Here is a 21,592-nt window from a genome sequence, read left to right on the forward strand (position 1 = left end):
TCTGGGATTTACCGCCGGCTGTCACGGCATCGCCTTATTTCACGGAGGCAGCAGGAAATAAGAAAGCGAAGAAAGAAGGAAGCGGCTTCTTCTCCTGGATCGGGAATAGCACTGCGACGTCCGAAGAAAGAGGCATCCGCGGGCAGAAGATGAGAGCCGTCGGACGCAGGGACTCCGCAAATGGAAAAGGGCTGGAGACAATTAGTGCACACACTAACACAATCTTAAACAACCTGTACATAGTACAAATAAGATATTTTGATGCACTTTTAAAGATCAACATCACTTTTATATATGTTTTACATACGTTTTCAATCTTTCTCTATGTTTAATTTTCTGAAGTTCATTTGTTGTTTGTTGCATTTTGCTTTTTTATTTTTAATTGTTTTGCGCTGAGTTTCCACCTCGGTTGGTGGGAGAAAAACAAGGGAATATTGTGGAATAAGCCATACTAATGTGTAATAAATAAAGAAAGATAAAAAAGTGCCAAGTGATGGTGAAGTTTTTCTTTCATTTAATCGCTTTGATAATTTTATTAGAAAATGAAACTAACACGAGTCTCCAAAATATTCCAAAAAAAATGGGTTTTGATGAGGATCATGGTTATTTATAACAACTTGTTTTTGTGCAGGATGATCGTTAATTTTAAAATATACACTAGGTTTTTCTGAGGCACGGTCATTGGACGAATTCCAAAAATTAGAGTTTCTGATAATTAAATCCAAAAATAATGGCTTAAATTCAATCATTTCAACATGTAACATCCTATAAAAGCAATTATAATTCGTTGTATCGGGCGTGACTCACCAAATCGACTTTTTATGATGAAATTTAAGAAAAATTATTAATTAAACATTAATTTCATTCTGTACAACCTAGGTTACGACGTGGCACGTCATTATCTTGTGAAGTGATCAGTGATGACGCATCACATTGAATCCTAGGTTGTACGGTAGTAAATATATGTGTAATCAAAAAGCTTTTTATATCTTACAAAAAAATGAAGAAATAAATAAACATATAAAAATAGCAATTAAAAGTTTTGGGGAAAAATACAACCGTTGCCTCTGAATGGTAAAATTAAAACATTACCTCAAAGATCTGTCAAAAATTGAGAAATCATCAATTCAATTAAAAAATAAAGGTTTGTAACAACTTACGACTTAATGTTATGTAAGTTGTAGCGCTATATTATAAAGAAAAATGATAACGACACGTAGTACCTCCTAACTATTGAAAACAAAATGTTCGATAAAAAGACGCAATTTATTTTCTTTGACACTTTCAGCCCGACGGGAAAAATTTTAACTTTGCCCAGATCCGAAAATTTTGCCTAGCGAAGCCTGCCGTCATCTTTAGATGACGCTCGGATCTGGGCAGAGTCCGGAGCGTCATCTATAGATGACGCCTTTTTATTGCAACCATTATCAGGGCTTCGTAATTCATCTCCAATTCTGCTATTTAAATCAGTTGATTGATTTCCCTACTTCAAATTTTCTTGATGGAGAGATATCAATCCAGCGATTTTATTTAAAGGAGAAGAGAAAAAAATTCAATAGCCTTGATGATGACATTACTGGTAGCAGAAGTATGCACTAAAAAATGATAGTCCATAAAAAATCAAAAAAATGTTAAAAAAAATCTCCGAGACGCTTAAAGATAATCCTTTAAAATTAAATGAATTTCGATTAAAAGAAAAAAAACAGCAAGGAATCCGTCTACGTTGAACTTGGCTGTGTTGAATGTTGGAATGTGATAGAAATACGATGAAAATTTTCGACAGATTAAATGTTTCTTGCAAGTTATCCCCCGTGGCAGAGGGGTACCGTAATGTGGTTTTCGAGAACGGCATATTTTCCTGTTGAGCTTTAACTTTTTAATGATTCATTAATCAAGTCATTAATCATATTTTGTGGAACCAACTTGATAAGATTTCAAAAACTTTCAGTCACATAAAACACATATGCAGGACTAATATTCATTGCGGCCATTAAATGTATTTTAAATGAAAAATAAAAGCAATTTTCAATTGAATCCCTTATTGGAATAATCTTTCTATAATTTTGCAACCTACGTCGATATCAAAAGCCGTATCAAATTCAATACATAAAATGCAATTTTAGTTTGAAAACTGATTGAATTGAAATCGCCAGAATATTTTTAAATATGATCAATGAAAAAAAAATCTATCTCACTTGTGGGTTGTTTTCTAGACTTTAACCAGACATATATATCTGTCCCTCCCATGGGATATGTATAGTTGAAATTCAATCATAGGCCTACTTGCTCACTCTTTCCTGACCCCCAAAGGTACTAACGACCATACCTACGCGTTTATAATTTTAGTTACTTTGGAAAAGACTGCCAAGCGCCATATTTCATCACTAGGGATCAATTGATCAAACATTTTGGCCGAAAAAATTGTGAGAATAAATAATAAAAATATACACGGGATTCATCGGGAAACCATCAAGGGATGCCAATAAATAATGCGGTTACCAGGGAACATGATGCGGAGAAGAGGAAGTGAAAAAAATTGTTTTTTTTTTTGTTTTTTGAAAAAAAATCAGGGCAAATGCCGAAAGGAATTTCACGCAGAGTTCTCTACCCCCGAGGTCTACTGTTGCTTTTTTTTCTGAGTGAACTCAGAAACTGATATTAATGGAAGCAACATCTGGGAGGGCACTGCGCGCGAGGCCAGACTTGAAAGGGAGGAGGATGCTGGCGAAGAGAAGAGTCACTTTAGATTAGATAGAGACGGGAATAAAAAGAGAAGAAGGCGCAAGCGCGGCCTAGGAAAGAAGAGGGATCTCTCAGGGATCTACAACGGCTTGCAGCTATGAAACGGGGAGGGAGGGAAGCAAGAGAAAGGAGTGGGAGGATGACCTCATACGGATCTTATGCCCCGTCCGTAGTCTCCCATCGTAACCAGCCTTTCACTGGAAGCGCGTTTTCTTCATCGTACCACACAGACTTACAGTAAGACAAACCCATTTAGTGTCAAGAAGTGAACATATTCTTATTTCGTATATCCAACAGAAAATCATACATTCAGGATAGGAAAGTTACAAATGTAGTTAAAACTATTACATTAAAAAAATTCGACAGTGATTTTTAAACAATAGGGAGTTAGTATCGGCACTTTTTGATTTAATATTGCCATTTATTACATTATTGAAAACGAAATCATGAAGGCTTATTTGAAGCGAAGAGAAGTTTTAGTTACTACTGAAATGTAATAGTGTCAAGTAACGAAAATATATTTCGTAAACCCACCGAAAAATCAACCATTCAGGGAGTGTGAGTCACAAAAATTCTTAAAAAATATTCCCAGGAAAAATACGGTAAGGATTACAGTACTAAAAGAAATCATTATCGATATTTTTTATTTAATATTGCCATAAATTTCATTTTGAAAACGAAAGAATGAAGACTTATTTGAATCGAAGAGAGGATTTAGTTCTTACCCAAATCTAATAGTCTTGATTAACAAACACATTTTATTTTCGTAGACCCACCAGAAGAGCAAAAATTTAGTAACCAAAATTCTTAAAAATTATTACGCAGGAAATGGCAAGTATTGCACATCAATAAGGGATAATCATCGTCAATTTTTGCTTTAATATTGGCATTCATTGTACCATTGGAAACGAAGGCATGAAGAGTAATTAGAATTGAAGGAAGGTTTTAATTACTACTAAAAGTTGTTGTTCTGATAAGGGCACTAAGATGAAGAATATCTCTCGAGTAAAATAAATAACCTTTGCAACGTTAAATTTTCAGAATGTTACAAAAAGAACGGCTTTTTATGGGAATTATTAGGAAAGTATGGCACGTTAAAGAGAAAAAAATAGATAACTAATCTAATAAATACAATTTCGAAGAGAAAGAGGCAGGATGGGAAAATCTTTTGGGGGACGCTAGCCACTTTGCAGTTGTGTATATACTCTGCGTCAAATACTGCTTTTGTGGCTTTTAATCCTTTCGGTCTCTTCCTAAATTTGGGATGTTCACAAAGAGAAGAGTTCTGATTAGATTTAGAACAGTAAACATAAGATTGACCGAAGTTAAGAACAAGTTAACCATGACAAAGAAGTAACCAGTCACAGGTATTAGTTTTTTATGTGTAAAAGAAAGCGGTTAAAGTTAAGCTAAGTAAATTTTATAAAAAAGACGATTTAATAGTTAACCTAATTTTAAAGATTAATTTTAATCTTTAAAGCCAATTATGGATTAGATGATGCAAGAATGTGTGAAAAACAGTCGAAGGAAAAGGCTAGTCTGTTGTACTGCTGGGTAGAGGGCGTCCGGAGCGGGAGCTTTTAAGCGAAGCGAAGTTGAGTCTGTGAAATCCGCGGAAAGGGGAAGAAAGGCGCGGGTTTGCTCGCGAGAGAGAACTAGATAGGGAATAAATGAATAGATTTGGGTGAGAAGATGGCGCCAGGGGATGAAGATGATGATAGAAACAGCTCCCGGAAGGCCATATTGCCTTCCGGAGAATACGGGGCGATACAAAACGGATCGGGGCTCACTGGAAAGTAAAGCCACGAGGGAAAGGATGAGAGATAGAGAGAAAAGGCTGAAGAAAATAGAGCGAGGGGGCGGAGGGGGAAAGAGGTTGGTGGGAATTGAAATACGTCGGGGAGCGGGCTGAATGGCAATGCTGATTGGGAATGCAACGTGAGGGAAATGGAAAGAGATAGGGAGAGAAGAGTTGGAGGCGGATGTTCCCGGGACGTCTGTTGGGTGTGTATTAGTGCTCTGCGCCCGTGCCTCAAAAGAGTTTCCCGTTTGTAGGAGTGGAGGTTGTATGTGTGCGTCTACGAGGGAGGCGAGAAATAGGGCAAGGCAGGGTGGGCGGAAAAATTTTGATATATTCTAAATTTCATGAGAGGGTATCACCCTCAAAAGAGTGAAATACTCCATATTAGGGAAGTCTATCGACGATATGCGGTTTAGAGAAATAAATATTCATCCCACGATACCCGCTGTTCAACGATTTTGTAATTACTATGTCCTAACTAATTTAAATTCTTAAGCCCTTGAAAATTCTAAGCCCGCTTTTACCTGTTGCGACAAAATTTTTAGTCTTTCAAATGCGTTAGTGCTCAATTTCGTAATAGCATTACTGAATGCCTGAGATTCGACCACAGCAATTTTTAGAATTTTTATGGTGACAAACCTTTAATCTGTTACTGCGGCATCGTTCGTGTTTCAGACCAAAATTATTAGAATGTTAATTTTATCTAATATAGGACGGTACGTGGTTAAGTTTGCACTCTATAAAATCCTGTTCAAATAATTCAAAGTGAAACAAGCATTTAAATGAAGCTGACTTTTGTCGATAGGCAAATCATTAATATCCATTGTCAGTAGCAATTCTTAGGCGCCGAGTAAGCCCGGTTATAAGTACACTCCCTAGGCTATTGCTCTGAAGCGTTAACTTACCACTAGTATACTTACAGAAGTGCTCTAGGAGCATAAATATGCTTTATGATGGCTTTGATAGAAAAAATAAAGATACAATACTGTAAGAAAGAAAACGCTTTTTCAAATACAGTATAAAATGCAATAAAAAGTAAACATAACTTTTCATTAGTAATGAATGATATATCCCAGTAACTAAATCACCAAATACTCGAAATTACTGAGACGGTGATTACAATAAAGAGAGCTTCGGCTGCTACAAAGTGAACCAATGCAAAGTATTAACTTTCCAGGGGTGAATAACTAATCGAATTTTGCAACTTGATTACTTTTTGACATTGAATCTGAAAAAATGAATCTCAAAACAATCGTTTTTACTATCATTTATTTTGCTGAAAACCGATTGTGAAATATAAAAAAACTTAATATATGAAAAATAAATTTTAAAAATGGATGGGGCTTGAACTCGTTTCCTCCAGCAACTTTCAGGGTCAAAATATTTATTTAAAAAACTAACGTCATATAATGAGAAAATTTAAAACTGTTTTCATTACGGTAATTAAAATAATCAAGTAGTCAACAATGGAACTTAGTTTCAAATTCATGATAATTGAATATTATATTGTCGTCATAAGCAAGGGCGTATATTTTATAGCCAAGCCGACAACAGAAAGTGGGAAACAAATCAATTGCAATATTCCATCGATGAAACAGACAGATGAACCAAGTGAAGAAGAATCGTGTAATAAAAGATGTTACGGTTGCAAAAGAGAAATAATTTCACTTCCTTCTTGATAATGTTGAAATAAAATTTAGTTCACTATTGATCCAGTATGACAAATATTTGAAAAAAATCTGTAATTATATTTTTTGCCTGCATAGTAAAACAAAAATTTACTGCTTGCGATATTTCCATTGACATAGAATCTTACTGCGTTCAAAGTTAGACTTCTTTAACTTGACAAACAAATCGAATCTAAAAAATGTAACCAAATCTTCAATCGATTTGTGCTATCTTCTTAGTTGCTGCTTGCCCAAACGATTCTAGCCAAACAGTCGTCAATTATTCGACTTCGGCGTGTTAATCCGGCTTTAGAATTTTCATCGATATCCTCATTTACGATTCTTTTTCAATGCTCATCCCAACTGAAGGGTGGAAGAATTGAGTTAGATTCCGAATTTCGTGAAAGGGTCTGAAGTGAGAAAGAGACTCAATGATCGCTTCAAATCCATTTGCCCACACTCCCTCCACCTAGCCTACCCTCCTCACTCAACTGCAAGACACGCTCACAAAAGAGAACGGGGTCCGGCGCATGATCTCTGGGGAGCACCATGTTTCCGTCCTTGCCAACCTATTCCATCTCTCTACCCACCCTCTCTCTCCACTTAAGAAGTCAATCGAAGTCCTTATACTGCTGAGCTCACTCTAGACGCGTTCGTCATAAATATGCGAATGATGTTTTGCTGCCGCGCCACCTAGAGGGCCGCAATTCTCCCGTTCCGTTCCTCTTTTGTCTCATTTTTATTATTTTCTCGAAAAACACGAGAGGAAAAATTAAAAATTAATTTCGCGAAAGGGTGGGTGTGTTTTTCATTCCCTTACGGGAGTTATGCACTCCGGCCAGCCTCGCTTGCTTCCTTTCTCTGTTGTAGTGGCGAGGAGACTTCTATGTGTGAGTAGGGAGGGGGGAAGAAAGAGGAAACTGGGATAGCCCGTGGATTTTGTCGAGGCGTTGCGCGCGCAATAATATATTTCACGCGAAGGAAAATTAACCCCGTTCCCTCGCGCCGCCTACTTTGCTTCGTTATTTGGAGGAAAGTAAGTGCTCCACTGCTGGGGCCCTTTGGGAAGGAAGCAAGGCGACCGAGTTATGATAGCTTCCGCTTCCTCGTAAAAACATCCGACAGTTTTAATTAAAACCGGACTGAGTTGCAACTTTCGCAATAATAATGTGCTTTCACGGCCAATGCAATTTGTGCAAAGGTTATGAAACAACGTGACGCCGCGAGTCGTTGGCTGGGATTGATAACCGTTCCGTCGGGGCCTTATTAAGATCGCCAGTTAATGACACTTCTTTCCTGGAGTTGATGACTGCGAAATTGCGTGGGAATAAAATTTTGACTCTCCAATCAAACGAAAAGAGAGGAAAATAAGCCCGAAATTTCGTACTTATCATTAAAGCGTGCAAACATGACAAAATTCTAACAAGTTCGTCTTTAATTATTAGCAAAACATCATTGCAAGCAACCAAAAATCTTAAGATGGTATTTTATTATTGGGAAAAATCTTTTCACAACCATTCAAGGGTGACTCAGGCCAAGGTGCGGAAAGCATTTTCACGGGAGACCTTCTACTCCAAATAAGGACTCTATTAACTGAATTAAGGCCGATACAAAAAAAAACAAATCTTAATAAATGTAATCAAGGATGGAAAGGAAAATGTGTAGGCGAGGCGTTCTGCATAAATACTACTGAAAAATAGAAATAACATATCACTTGATTAGAATTACCCAGTTTTAAATACATTCTAAGACAATCGAAAGTATTTATCTTCTTAAATGCTGAATAGCATTAATAAATACCAGGAACCATCTTGTTAACTCAGATATGTCATTTTGCCAATTAAATTGGAAAGCAGGTATAAAAATTTAGCTTCCACTAACTCACAATACATAGGTACTGTCGGATTCAAAATTATAGCAGCGACTGAAGCGGCGCCACTTTCGCCAGAGTTTGGAAATTTAGTTTCGGTATCTTCTGTTCATCAAGAGGGAAGTTGTAACAATCATCCCATATCCCGCAATATATTTACTACAACATCATTACATGGAAATACATGCGCAATGTGCAACACCACATAAATTGAGCAGCTCATGCTAGATAATAAATCCACGTCAAGAACGTCAATTTACTTTCTCTCGTAAAATGGCCGATCCGTCGAAATATATTTTCTTACAATTGACGCTGAAATTTTTCGATGAGAGAAAGCAAACATAACATATATATAAAATATCCACCGCATTATCACAGAAATTAATGCCACTGTGTGTTAACATTCCGTTTTATTTAGTGGCACTAGAAGACAGGTTCGTTCCCTTGTATGAATTAACAAAGCTTGTAATGAAACACCTTAGCCGCAAGTGAGTGAGATGGCATAGTGGTCAAGGAATGGACCACGGTTTCTATCCGAATTTGGTAGTTTGAACCTCTTCGAAATCGTTTTTTTTTTCAGATACATAATATGGCAGTCACATATTTTTCTCATCCACTTTAACGCATATTAGCTTAATTAACTTAAATTGCTGTCGTTATAAAATTTTGAAAGCAAAAATTCATTTTACCGATATCTCTACGTAGGTATGAATAATATGGAAAATATTTCAGTCCATCAAGTTCTCTTTAGTATTACCCGAATGTTCTATCGTTTCCAACAATACGTAGACACTCATGAGACCCGCTTAACTGGTGGGTCCGGGTCGGTGAAAACTAGGAAGGTTGGCACATGAAGCAACCTGCATCATTTGCCTTCGCGGCACCAAGAGCCGACGAGGACGGACGCGGACGCGACTGAGCTACTGAACCTGGAGTCAAACACCAGGAGAAAATGTCCCATCCAAATTAAGATTAGCAGATGGAATGCACTGAGGTAATTTACGTCCCAGCAGACGTTGGGCCGTTGAAGTGTTTTCTTTCGGGCTCCGAGGTGTGGTTCTTCTTATCTTTAGATTCATATTTGGACTCACCGTTTACCACTGACTACAACGTGGCTCCGATGCCGAGTAGGTATACACTGAGCACTGTAGTTGCGGTAGACTCCTGCGAGAAATCGAGTCAGTAATACCTAATCATACTTTGCTTCATCATACTATCACTTCATATCAGCGTAATCAATGTAGGTGTCACAAGAAAAATTCAATGCTAAATTTGTTAGATAAACGACGAAAGTTGCTATTTAAACTTTTTCTTCGTCTCTTATCGAAAACAGCAAGTAATTTTCAATAAACAAGTGCTTTCCTTAGTAATAACATTATTTATTGCAAAATAACTACCGAAAGAGGCTTTCGTTCACTTCCTTGACCCAGAAATGATGTATCCTGCGAGTTATATCACTTAAAAGAACAATCGTTTTCTAAATCTTGTGCAGACATTTCAAATTTTCCCTAGGAAGGTATATTATAACGAGAAATTTATGCAAATTATCCTTTTATCCAAAGTATTCCTTATACTGTGATAGTTTATATACTACCTCAGCATTGCTACCTGGAAAAAAACTGAGGTGGTGCGGTGTGTCCATAAAAGAGGGAAGTTAAAATATTCCATTTGATCTATAGCTTGTCCCTTTTAACAGAGCTCTACATGAAAAAGTGACCTTGTACGCAGTCACGGACATAGGTGCAAAATTAAATACACCTAAGGAGGAATATCAACATGACAATGTCTTTGGCTTAGCCAGTATACGAACCGGGATCACCCAGTTGCTGGTCAGGCGTGTCAACCAGTTACAAGTTGTATGATATATCCGGGTTCAAATCCCGGCTGTCACATTTTTTCAATTTTTTTTCAACCTTTGGTGAATTTATCTTTCAACAGAATCCGTGCTTTGGGAAATTCACAGGGGCGAAGGGTGCGTTACCACAGAGAACATGAGAATTTGAATGAGGTACGAAGAAAACACCTCTAAGGCGGCTTGGTAAATAGCCAAAAGAACTACGGGCAAATAACAAGAGAGTATAACTGAAGTGAGAAAACAAGGTAATTGGGACTAAAAAATTCACTTTCGAAACCTAGAATGGGAAAAAATAAGGTAAACAGGTACGAAATTTGATGTTCCGCTTTTAATAAGATTTCTTTGTATAGGCTCTAAATAGGTCAAAAGAAAATTCCTAGTAAAATTTGTAATCATAAAAAATACGGCTTTTTGGGAAAACTCTCATTTATTATTCTTTGGATTCTAAGGATAATTTAGCTGTGAGGAAGTCACGACAAATTAACGACGGTGTTAAGTACTGGTGGTCTTTCCATGTTTGAGATATGAATATGCTGGAAAATAAAATATGAAAGCTCTTTATCACAAAGGAAACAATATGGAATTACATCCTATAATAAGATTTTTTTGAAAACAAAAGTCATAAGCAAAGCCGATGAAGCTTCTTACTAAAAGTTGTACACGTATCACTTGCCCATGTTAATGAAAACTTAATGTCTAAACACTTTTACCTTCAACTTAAAAGAGATTATTTTCTAACGAAGAATAATTGTTTTGGGGAATCCATGAAATAAATTTACATATAAGTGTGATTATTTTACACAAAATAGCGGTGAAATTACAAATATTAAGAGGACGAAAGTAAATAATAAAAAAAATTCGGTGGTGAAACCATTTCGGAAAAGCACGCTATCGAGATAAATAGACATGAGCATTTCTTGCAATAATCCACGACTTTCGCGGAATTTCTAATGAAATTGTATGGTAGGAGTTGCAAGTAAATGAAGCTATGAAGATGATTAGAACAGCTAATATAAAAGCTGTCACAGTCATGGCTTAATTTCTCACTTTATACTTCTTATGGAGAGTGTGACAATGCGCCATATGGCTCCAAGACTTCAGCGCATGCATAAAGTAGCAATAAAAAAACGCGTTTAGAATTGCCTTCCATGTCCCTGTAACCATCAGAAATAATTCAAAGCAGCTTGCACACCTTTATATTGTTACTCCAGAGGCTTGGCTGAGTTTACAAAATTTTCCGACGGCGAAGCGCCACCACCTTATTCCACAATTTAATCAGAAATAACGGTAACTGTTTTCCTCGCCTTGCTGGATTTGTCACATCCAGACTCAAAACTCGGGCCTGGCTTTCCCTTTATTTTCCTCGTTATAATTCTTTCTCCGGCTCTCCTCCCAACCCACCTCCGCTTTCCGTAGAGAGCTACAACCCAATTCACTTAAGTAATCCGACGCCTTCTGCTATGCCGACCTATTAAGGCTTCATGCCGCGATCCGTGCAACTTGCTCCATGCACTCGCTGCCATCTCATAGCGGAGTTCCTTTCCGTCCCATCCACCCCCTTCTCCTCTCTGCCTACGACCTTCTTGCCGCCCCAAGATCTCCTGCGCTCTTCCCTAATTACCAGCCGGCCTTTTCCTAGTGCCTGTCACCTGCTGCAGAGTGAAATATTCCTCATTACTCCGCCGCCGCCGCGACTAACTTCAAGGGGATCTATCATGAACCGATCGCTCGCCTACCCTCGAGACTACAATTTTTTATTTAAAACTCCAACCCACCACCCCGATTCCGCAAACAATATGAATGGAATCGAGACTCTCAGCGCCCCGTAACGGGAATAGGGTTTCATTTTTTTCTGCCTCTCACTCGCGACCCGGAAATTTTTAATAGCTAATTTTGCGTCGCCTTAATTAATGGAAGTCTCTTAATTTTCGTGATCAACTTTTGGCTTTAATTTAATGTCGCACCGTACCTCATTCCCCCACGAAAAAAGAGACGCCACCGTACGGGACCAAAAGTTTCGACTCGATACACATGCTGGAGGTCTTCTTCGGGGGTCATGGCCGTCTGTTGCAACGGCTCGTTAGAAATTCGGTCCCAGAGGAGAAAATAGTTAGCTTGAATATCAACGAAGAAGTTATTTGTGCCGATTAATTCGGAGCACGGTCTTAGCATTTTGCTATAATTAATATCTAACTACTTCAACGATTAATGTTAAGCGCTAATATATATAGCCATGTATTTTCAGATCAGAGATAAAACTTTTACTCACGAGTCTGAACGGGATAACGTGCACTTCCAGCTACAATATCAATGAAGTCATCTTGATATAAAAAAGTCATAATTATTACAATACTATTTGCATTATAAATGAAGTATATAACGTTATACATATATCTCTTTCGGGTAATTGAATCAAAACCCCAACAGACTCAAGGTAGAGTTAATGTCAATTCTTAGGCATACAAGCTGGATAAAAGAGCGAGTGTTTTTATAGACATACTTTCATATGATCAGGAGTGGAAGACAAAATATTTATGATAATCTAAAAAAAAATACTGAATAAATACGTAAAATTGAAGACTTCAAAATCAACGTTAATGGCCATAACATAACCTTCATGTATCGACTACCAGCAGTGAATGAAGAATTTATCAAAACAAAGGTTACTCTTAAGGATTCATGTTTCTTAAAAATACGAAGTCTGCTGTAGCAAAAGCATTTCTTCCCGATTTAGTAGCAATACCCATTTTGAAGGAGAATATTTTATTTCTCTATTTGATGATATGATTTCCTTTGAAGAGCAATGGGTATGATGACGGAGGCATTTTAATTTTCCATTTGAGGTTATAGCTTTTTGAAGCTACTTGAGAGATTAGAAAATATTTTATATGCATAAAACTCATTGATGGTATTAGCCGGAAATCTTTTCTTGCAAGAAAATATTCAACAAAAACTCTTAACTTTTATGTAGCCGGAACATGTTTCGCAATATCATCCTCGTAATTATCAAGTAAAGGATACAGCAGGATAGCCTAATAAACAAAGAAACTCTCATTGCTCCAAAAAAGTGATATACTACTGTAAAATTGATAACAGAGATATTTAAAAAGTGGCGATTTTTATGCTGCAGTAGGAAAACTAAAAAATACCTCATTGCATATTATAGGGAACCGGCTTAGAGTGATAGAATTAAAATCCATACGCTAGTGAGCTTCAGCGGCTAGTCACTTCATATTGTCACCCAAAACAATTCCTTTGATTTCGATAGAAAAATTTTCTGGCCTCGGAGAATCCAACAAATGCATCACAGTAATACCATAACCCAGGAATTTCAACTTCTCTGACCACGGCGTTAAAATTATTTCGACAACAAAAAATTATTCCTATACCAAAAAAATCACCAATTAATTTTGTAAATATTTGTCTAATGAAATTCTATATTCCCAACGTAAACGAACGTATGCACTTCAAACAAAATTAAAACCGTGTGAGGAGAAAAAAACAGACACTCGGAAAACGAATTAACGTGTCACATTCGTATAGCCCCTCCATCACGGAAAAATGCTCAAATTAATCGCCGTTTCCCGCGAAACTTCATTCGTTCCGTTAATATTACTTTCCTCTGCCTACCACCGTAGCTCAACAATCGAAACGGATCGACCAACGGACTTGCAAAAAAATATCACCCGCAACAAAGGTGTTTTTGCCTTTTTCACGAACGCCAGTTCGCAGACACAACAATAACGAGGGAGCGCGCGCTACGAATAGACGTTTTTCAACAGAGCGCGCGTTTGAAAGATCGACCTTCCCGATTCATTTGCCCGCTGTCAAACTGTTTTAAGGGTAATCTCGTTGACGTAACTCCCTCTTCGGAGAGCAGGGGTCGGAGAGGGTGAGAGGGGACGTCCAGGAAGAAGGGGGGCAGGATATACTCAATTTTATGCTTCATACTCACCGCGGACGTCTTCGTATGCGCCAGATCCAAAAAGCAATTGTGCGAGTTAATTAGCGACCTCAGTTTCCGTTCTGAGCCGTCGCTGAGTCCCCCCCCCCAACTTCCCACCCATATCTCACAGCCGCCACGCCCAAATATCCCCCCCACTCCACTGTCCAACCCTCATCCCCCTCACGGATTAGTCTCACGCCCTCCCCTCCCCCACCTGTCCTCCCTACCCTCTCCACCGCTACATCGGAATCTTAGGGGCCTCCGAAAACACTTCGACGCCTCTCATTTCCTTTATAATGCCACGTCATTTCTCTCCGTGATCGCCTTGTAAACTTCGTCGTTCCGACACTAGCGAGATGGGGTCCGCGTGGCTAAGGTAGCAATATCTTCGCGTAATGGGATCGATTCCCACCACGCAGAAAAAAAAATACGTAGGAATTTCTGAATTTTTACTCAACTATCGAGAAAAGAGCAATTCAGCGCAGGCTTTAGCAGAAACGCTTATGAACATTCCGTTCGCTTCTGTCCTGGTTTAAATCTTAAGCTCCCATACTGAATTTACAAATTACATCTGAACTTGAAATAAATTAGTGCTCAGTATAGTGCAAAATAAAATAATTCATATACTCCCACTAACGTTCCGAAGCCCCAAACTAGTTTTTAGTTACAATGCATCCATTATTCTGTATATAAAAAATTAATGGGAGTTTAGCATATGATGCCACAATTCAATAACTCTAACGCCTATGTCAAAAATGTTATCTCGAAATCTAAGCCTAATGATTATCAGTTGAAGCATGCAGGAGTACTAGCAATTGTCCAATAAACTTGGGAGTGGTAGCAATGAAGCACTAATATTTAAATGAGTTTCAATTTATGTTTTTCCATTTGAATTACCCACCGCCTAGTAGTACGATACTAGCTGCAGCGCGAGTTTTTTACCATTTATTTTTCTCGAATCGTAGATAAAATAATTCGTTAACCTATCTTATTTCGTTAAACTACTCAAGATTATTTTAGTTTATGTCAACTAGAGCCCACCAGAGCCCCGTTGTCCTAGCAAGAGATATTATATCACAAGAGATAAAGGACAAATAATCAGTAACATGCCGGTTAAAATGATTTACCGAAGAAGAAACACCATCCAGGACATTCAAAATCCACTCCCAAATTTCATTTTAACGGTCTCTTAAATAATCAACTTCGTCCTACACCCTTCAAAACGATAAAATGGATCATGTCAGTGGTTGGTTACAGTGTAGGAATTCCTTATTTCAACGATTTGTGAATAAACTTACACCGATTCACTGGTAAAAAAACGGTAAAGGTTTGCTATTAGGAAAGACTATTTTTCACCCTCACAACCAACCATTGATATTGTACATTTCATCGTTAAAACCTATGACGGAGCGGGGTACGAGGACACAATCACAAAATGTGACAAAACGACTAATTTGGAACCAAATTTATTTTTTACTGCACATATTTGGGCATTAATATTTTTTTATTATAATGAGAATTTGAAGAAATGAATATAATGATAAATAAGAACTTTGTTTCTTAAACAATTTTTGAATAGGGTATCAAGTATGGAAAATCGAGCCTAACCCCTTCATAAATGAAGTAATGGGCTATATTGATGGTTGGTTTGAGGATAAACTCTATTTCGAAAATCCCTGCAAGAGCCCACATCGAGGTGAGACAAGGCATATCTTAGCAAACCTTTTCTCCAGTACGTTCACAAACCCTAAATTCACCCTTAACCTGCTATAGTACAGAGACACGACAACCTCTTCCCACCCACCCCTCCTCTCTGCCATTCTCCTTTAATCCTGTTTCCCTCCCCAACCCCTTACAACCCCACCCCTTCTACAACATGGCGGCAAAACCCGCTTCACACGCCGGAGGCGGCTGCGTTATTGGTTTTCTGAGAGGGTGCGCGCGGGGGTGGGAGGGGGTGGGTGGGGGCGGTGAGTTTTAGGGCGGGCGGAATGGCAAGTGTTACGGAATGGTGGTTTGAGTGACGGGGGATGCTCGGCGGGTCACGAGGCGACGGGGTTGGGAAAGGGAGGAACATGTGGCACAAGATGGGAGACACGTGGGCAGGGAATAGGGGTACAAGTGGGAGGGAAGAAAAAGACATAAGGGAGCGGAGGGGATGCAGAGAAAAGGGGGCATTAGAGGCAGCATCAAATAAAAATAATTATTATTAAAGTATTCTACCGATTAAGGTAGGTTTCCATGGAGTGCTTAAGAAGAATTCCGTGAGCCTCCCCTTAAAACATGCACTTCCCTCTTCAATGCACAATAAGACCTACTACCTTTCATTCTATCTAAAAATCCTATTCTCTTCCTTCCTCTCCCTCGTTTACCTAACATTCTTCCCTCCAACGCTGTTTTCAACATCCCATCGCCGCTAAGTATATTTCCATCCACACCTTCCGTCTCCTTCGTATCTCATCTAAAAGCTGCCTCTGCTCACCCACCATGTCCAGCACTTTGTCGTTCCTCCTCCTCTCCGTCAACTTCCCCGTCTTCATTCTTCGCCACACCCACATCTCGAACGCCTCCTGTCTTCTCTCTTCCTCCTGTCTTCTCTCTTCCTCCTTCCTTTGTGTCCTCGTTTTAAATATGTAAAAAACTTCCAAAGTTTATCGCCTGATACATTTTCTTCTATTCATAAGTTTCTTGGTGATTCGTGGTTCATTCGTGATCCATCTGGGTACTTTCCACCATGTATTTTAAATATAAATAGTAGATATTTTTAGACTTTTTTACCAAAAATAAATTTATTCCCAACTATATAAGTTTTGCTGGGATATGCTGCTTAAAGCCATATCTGAAATTGTAATAAGTGGCATAGTATATCAGTGTAGCATAAGTTTGCCTGATTTATTCTTGATGGAAGGGATCAAGGGATGTAGTAGACGCTGTTGCTGTTTAAACTCCTCCTTTATCGGGGAGAAGAAAACGGGTGTGAGATGGAAGCTCTTCCTCACTGAAAACGTCTGGAGGAAATTTTTACGAGTTTGGTAAGCACAAGGCGTGTGAAAGAGTATACTATTTCTTGGACTGCATGAGTAGCCCAACAATGGTTCGGAAATAAATAAGAAATTTAGGGGTAGCAGGAGGAAAAGGATTGGGAAGTGAAAGTCCCGCTTATCTTTTGAGGGTTGCAAATAATGGGGGATTGAAATGAAAGCACGTGCTCGTTTGCCAATAGCAAAGAGTCTGTATTTGACCCCTCGGTGAAACATCAAGAGGAAATGTTTTTATGTTTGCAAATGGGTTAGTTTAACAATGATGACCGAAGTTTCTGCGACTTAACCGTTTATGTAGGGGTTTGCTATTGAATGATGAACGCATTACCTTTGATAATGAGGGCGGACAGAATTGTCATTAATTATGGACCCTCAATTAGTTGATCACCTGGGAAGGTGGGGATTGAGGGGAGGGATTACATGGGTCATGACATCCCACATTTTATAAAAAAATTTTTAGTTCAATAGTTTTTTATCCTTGTAAAGGAAGTGTATATGAAAATGTATGGCTACAAGAAAGATCTGAGGATCGCTGGGAGAACACGAAGGTCCTGTGCCGTGTGGACAGATTCTGGGAAAGGCTGACCAAGGAAGCTATATTAATTCGGACGACGACTAACACCATGAACCGTGATGCTGGTTACGCCCTAAGCAACTCCTGGAAACCGGTGCTTAAATACGTCAGCGAAGCCCGGGAAAAAAGGCGGGAAAAGGCGGACCAATCACGAGTCACCTGACCTGGAGCCCATACTATATAAGTGGGATCACTCAACGCAAAGACAAGCCCTGATGACGATGGACGACTCGGCCATCGAAACGTCGGCAGAGATGGAGAACCTTATCCGGTGGCAATCCCGAATAAACTTCAACTGTATGGCTACAAGTCTCAAACGTGAGACAAGTTCGAGTTGTATTTATCGTATAGCGTAGAACTCCCTAAATTTGATGCTGAATTCCCCCTGCACGTGGGCACAATTTACCTGCAATAACATACTGATAAAATATAATATTTGACCAAAAATATCTCGATGGCGTAGAATAAAAGTAGTTTTCGGTTAGACATGCCAATATTTTAATAAGAAATATTATTGAGAAAATGTTTTTGCAAATCTGGCGTAAAAGTGACACCACGCCATTAACGGAGGATGAAAATATAAATAGGAAAAATATTTACTACGCTTGAACAAACGAGCGCAATTATGTACGCTTATCATAGATTTATTCGTAAAATTAAGCATATAGACACAATGGCAAGAATAGGTGACATATGGTTAGGGACGGGAGAGGCATGTGGGTTTTGGAGGATGGATTTTTGTTCGTGGGCGGAGGACTTGTGGATACGTTTGGCGCGTTTTGTGTGCCGTTCTGTGGTAGATATGAGAGAGCAGCGACGTGCCCATTGGGGGGGTTGGTTATAAGGGGTAGAAGGTGGTTACGATGCGGAAAGATAAGAGCGGAGGGCTGACTGTAGGGAGAGTGGGGGGGGATCTACACGGGAGTGGTATGTTAGGGCTGGAGGGTTAGACACCCTCCACGGTCAAAATGCGAAATTCCGTCCCCATTTCCGACCACTGATTTCTCTTCCCAAGAGACGGAGCGGGTTAATCGCCATATATGCTCCTGTAACTGGCAAGCAAGATTTCGGGAGTTTTTTCCCCACACGCATGATCTCATGCAGTTCGTCAACTCCTCGAACATGCGGGCTCAGTTTCCGTAAGATAACTAGCCGCATAACAGAGTTTTTTTTTTAAGAATTATAGAATGATTTTGTGAGCACCAAGGCCGCTATCTGGAGTACGAGATGCAATAATTTCATTTGTGGGCTGAGGAGAGTAATAAAATGTATCTATTTTCGTAGAGTTTCCATTAGTGAACTGGAGGAAGGATAACCTGCGGAATATGGTTATGTAACAATTTATAAGCTAAATACATTTCTATGAAAATTTTAAATGTCACAATTAAATACGCGTTTTTTCACAAATACAACTTATCATTATGACACATTAAAATCACTCGCATCATTCTTTTCTGGTTCTTATTTTAATTCCTTTTAAATCTGGATATCTATCACCGTAATACAAATAATTTTTTTTATCAGCCGACTTTCTATCAAGTGTTCACTTTTAATTTATAATAAGTAGGCTAAGACATCTTAATAAATCGAATTAAGTAATGCTCAACTGTTAATTAAAGAAAAAAATATTATGAAAACGAAACGATTCATACTAAATAAGTCTCATTTTAATTCATCCATCCATCGAAGACTAAGTTCATCTTCCGCAATACACAATATTTCTTCGTACAGTTATGTTGAAAGAATGGATGAATTTGTGTCAACCAGACGGTTTGAGTGAAAGTTATATTGGATGCACAAATTGAGGATTTGGAATTTTTATTCTTAGGACACTAAATTACCTTCGCGATTTTTGTACCTAATTTAATCTATATCTTTACCTTAAAGATTACAAGTCTTTGAGAAAACATTGGAAATGCATTCATGCCATTATGAGACATGACTAGTAATTTCTCAGTCTGATAGCCTTTTTTCAATAAGTAATAATCGTATTACACTCCAACACAAAATTTAAGTTAGTAACTGAATTAATAAGGAAGAAATATTTACCTTACCAAAATATACAAAATAAATATTCTCAGTTCAAAATTTGAAGGGAAAGCAAGAGTTCAAGTGATGGCCATTAATTTATAACACTCTAATTTGCATTACTTTCACCGATTATTGTAATAGAGAGCCTGTAATTTATATTGTGTTCATAAATATTGCCATTGTGTCGAGTCTAATTTTGGTAAACAATTGGATAAAAAACTTAAATAAATTGATTCATAAATTGGATTTTAGCTTTCAAGGTTGTGAAAATGACATGAAAGACCTTTCAACACTTGATGAATGCGCGATAGACTGGAACGTCATTTCTAAGTAGGCCCCCATTTGACTATCAGTCATGACTGACATCTGAGTGCGAAGAAAGCAGAGACAGCGCTTATAGTAGAGAATGCTATCTAAATATCTCGCGCATACGTCCGAACGGAGTAAACTGTCCAAAGAACCCAATCATCTACAAAATCTGAACTTGAACTAAAGCAGCTTAAAAATAATACATCCACGTGAAACGAATAAAGAAGCCAAGTAACACTTACCACTGCCGAGAGCTGCCGTCGTGTGGGATAGATCGCGTCTTTCACTGCGTTTGAAGCTTTCCACCACCGAAATCCAAGGGAGAACATTCGACGACTTATTCTTATGTATTCACTACACAATATAAAAATAACCGATGCACAGTACCTACGCGGACTTTAGAATTGACGAGAGAACTCACACACGACCGTACGCACCGTTCGAAGCAAAAACCTCAACAGAACATGTTCCTACCCTCTCAAGAGCGACTGCGGATCACCTGTTTACTAGAGAGATCGAATGGCTTCTTTACTTCTATTTATCTCCGTTTGACTTGAACTCATGTTTAGATTACTGAGAGCGAGCCGCAAGCACCGCGACTCAAGGCTAATTTTTCCCATTCAATTGATAACTGAACGGGGCCACACGCGCCCACTAAACAGCTAATGGCTCTTAATTTTTGTGCGTCCTTGCGGAAAAATATAATGCTCATGAAGACTAGCTCTAGTTCAATCTCAGGTACATGGTATATCACGATGGTGTATCAGGCTATAGGTATTGTCACGATGACGTGCGATCATTTTTAGTGCAATGAAGTTATTCAAGATGTCCTTCGGTGGGCAACGGCTAAAAGGTTACTTTCGGAAGGTATATCCGAAAAATGGTAGTTGCAGAACTAAACACAACCATTTTCATGTTGATATCCCGTCAACGATTCAGCAATACGACTCACAACTAGGATTTTATACTGATTCATCTCCATATAGTATCACTTGTGGCATATGCTGTGGCATTGCGATTATTCTACCCTTTGGGTAATAAACAATGTATATCTAAGCAACCTAAATGATTCAAGTAAATCATGCATCTGTACGATCATTTCAAATTATACTTTGAAATTACAAACTCTCCTTCGTAATCTGCTCGGAACACATGTATAGCACTAAGGCAGGCAGCGGAAAACCTTACATTAGACCCTTAATCATTGCTGCTTAATCTGATTTTTCGAGATTGGCTGTCACAAGATCTATCAGTGCAAAGTTTCAAAAAACAAGATGGCATTGATTTCATTCATCACAATCTCTGGTCAACAAACCTAAGACTGGTTTGACGCAATTTGTCACACAATATTTCGACCTCCTAATAATTTCATACTCAGATAGTTATTCCCTTTCACATCCTTCTTTAATTGTTCCATAAATTTTATTCTATATCTTACTTTTTATGTTCTTGCCATTCTCTTGTCCCTTGACAATTTTCTTCATCAGGTCTACATGTCTCAAGATATGTCCGATTAAGTTTTTCTCTCTTCTGATAAAGTTTTTCATGACACTTCTCTTCTCTCCTAAGGACCTCTCCCTCATAACTTAATCCTTATAAGTCTTCTGTAGCAGTATATTTCGAATGCCTCCCTTTTTGATTTCTCCGCTACTGTCACTGTGAATGTCCGCAGACAAGCGTATTTCAAATGTATGCTCTCCTAATATTATTATTTATATATAATATTAAATTTTTTTGACTTCTCCCATCGCTAGTT

This window comes from Ischnura elegans, chromosome 9 (genome assembly GCF_921293095.1).
Source record: "Ischnura elegans chromosome 9, ioIscEleg1.1, whole genome shotgun sequence".
Classification (NCBI taxonomy): domain Eukaryota; kingdom Metazoa; phylum Arthropoda; class Insecta; order Odonata; family Coenagrionidae; genus Ischnura; species Ischnura elegans.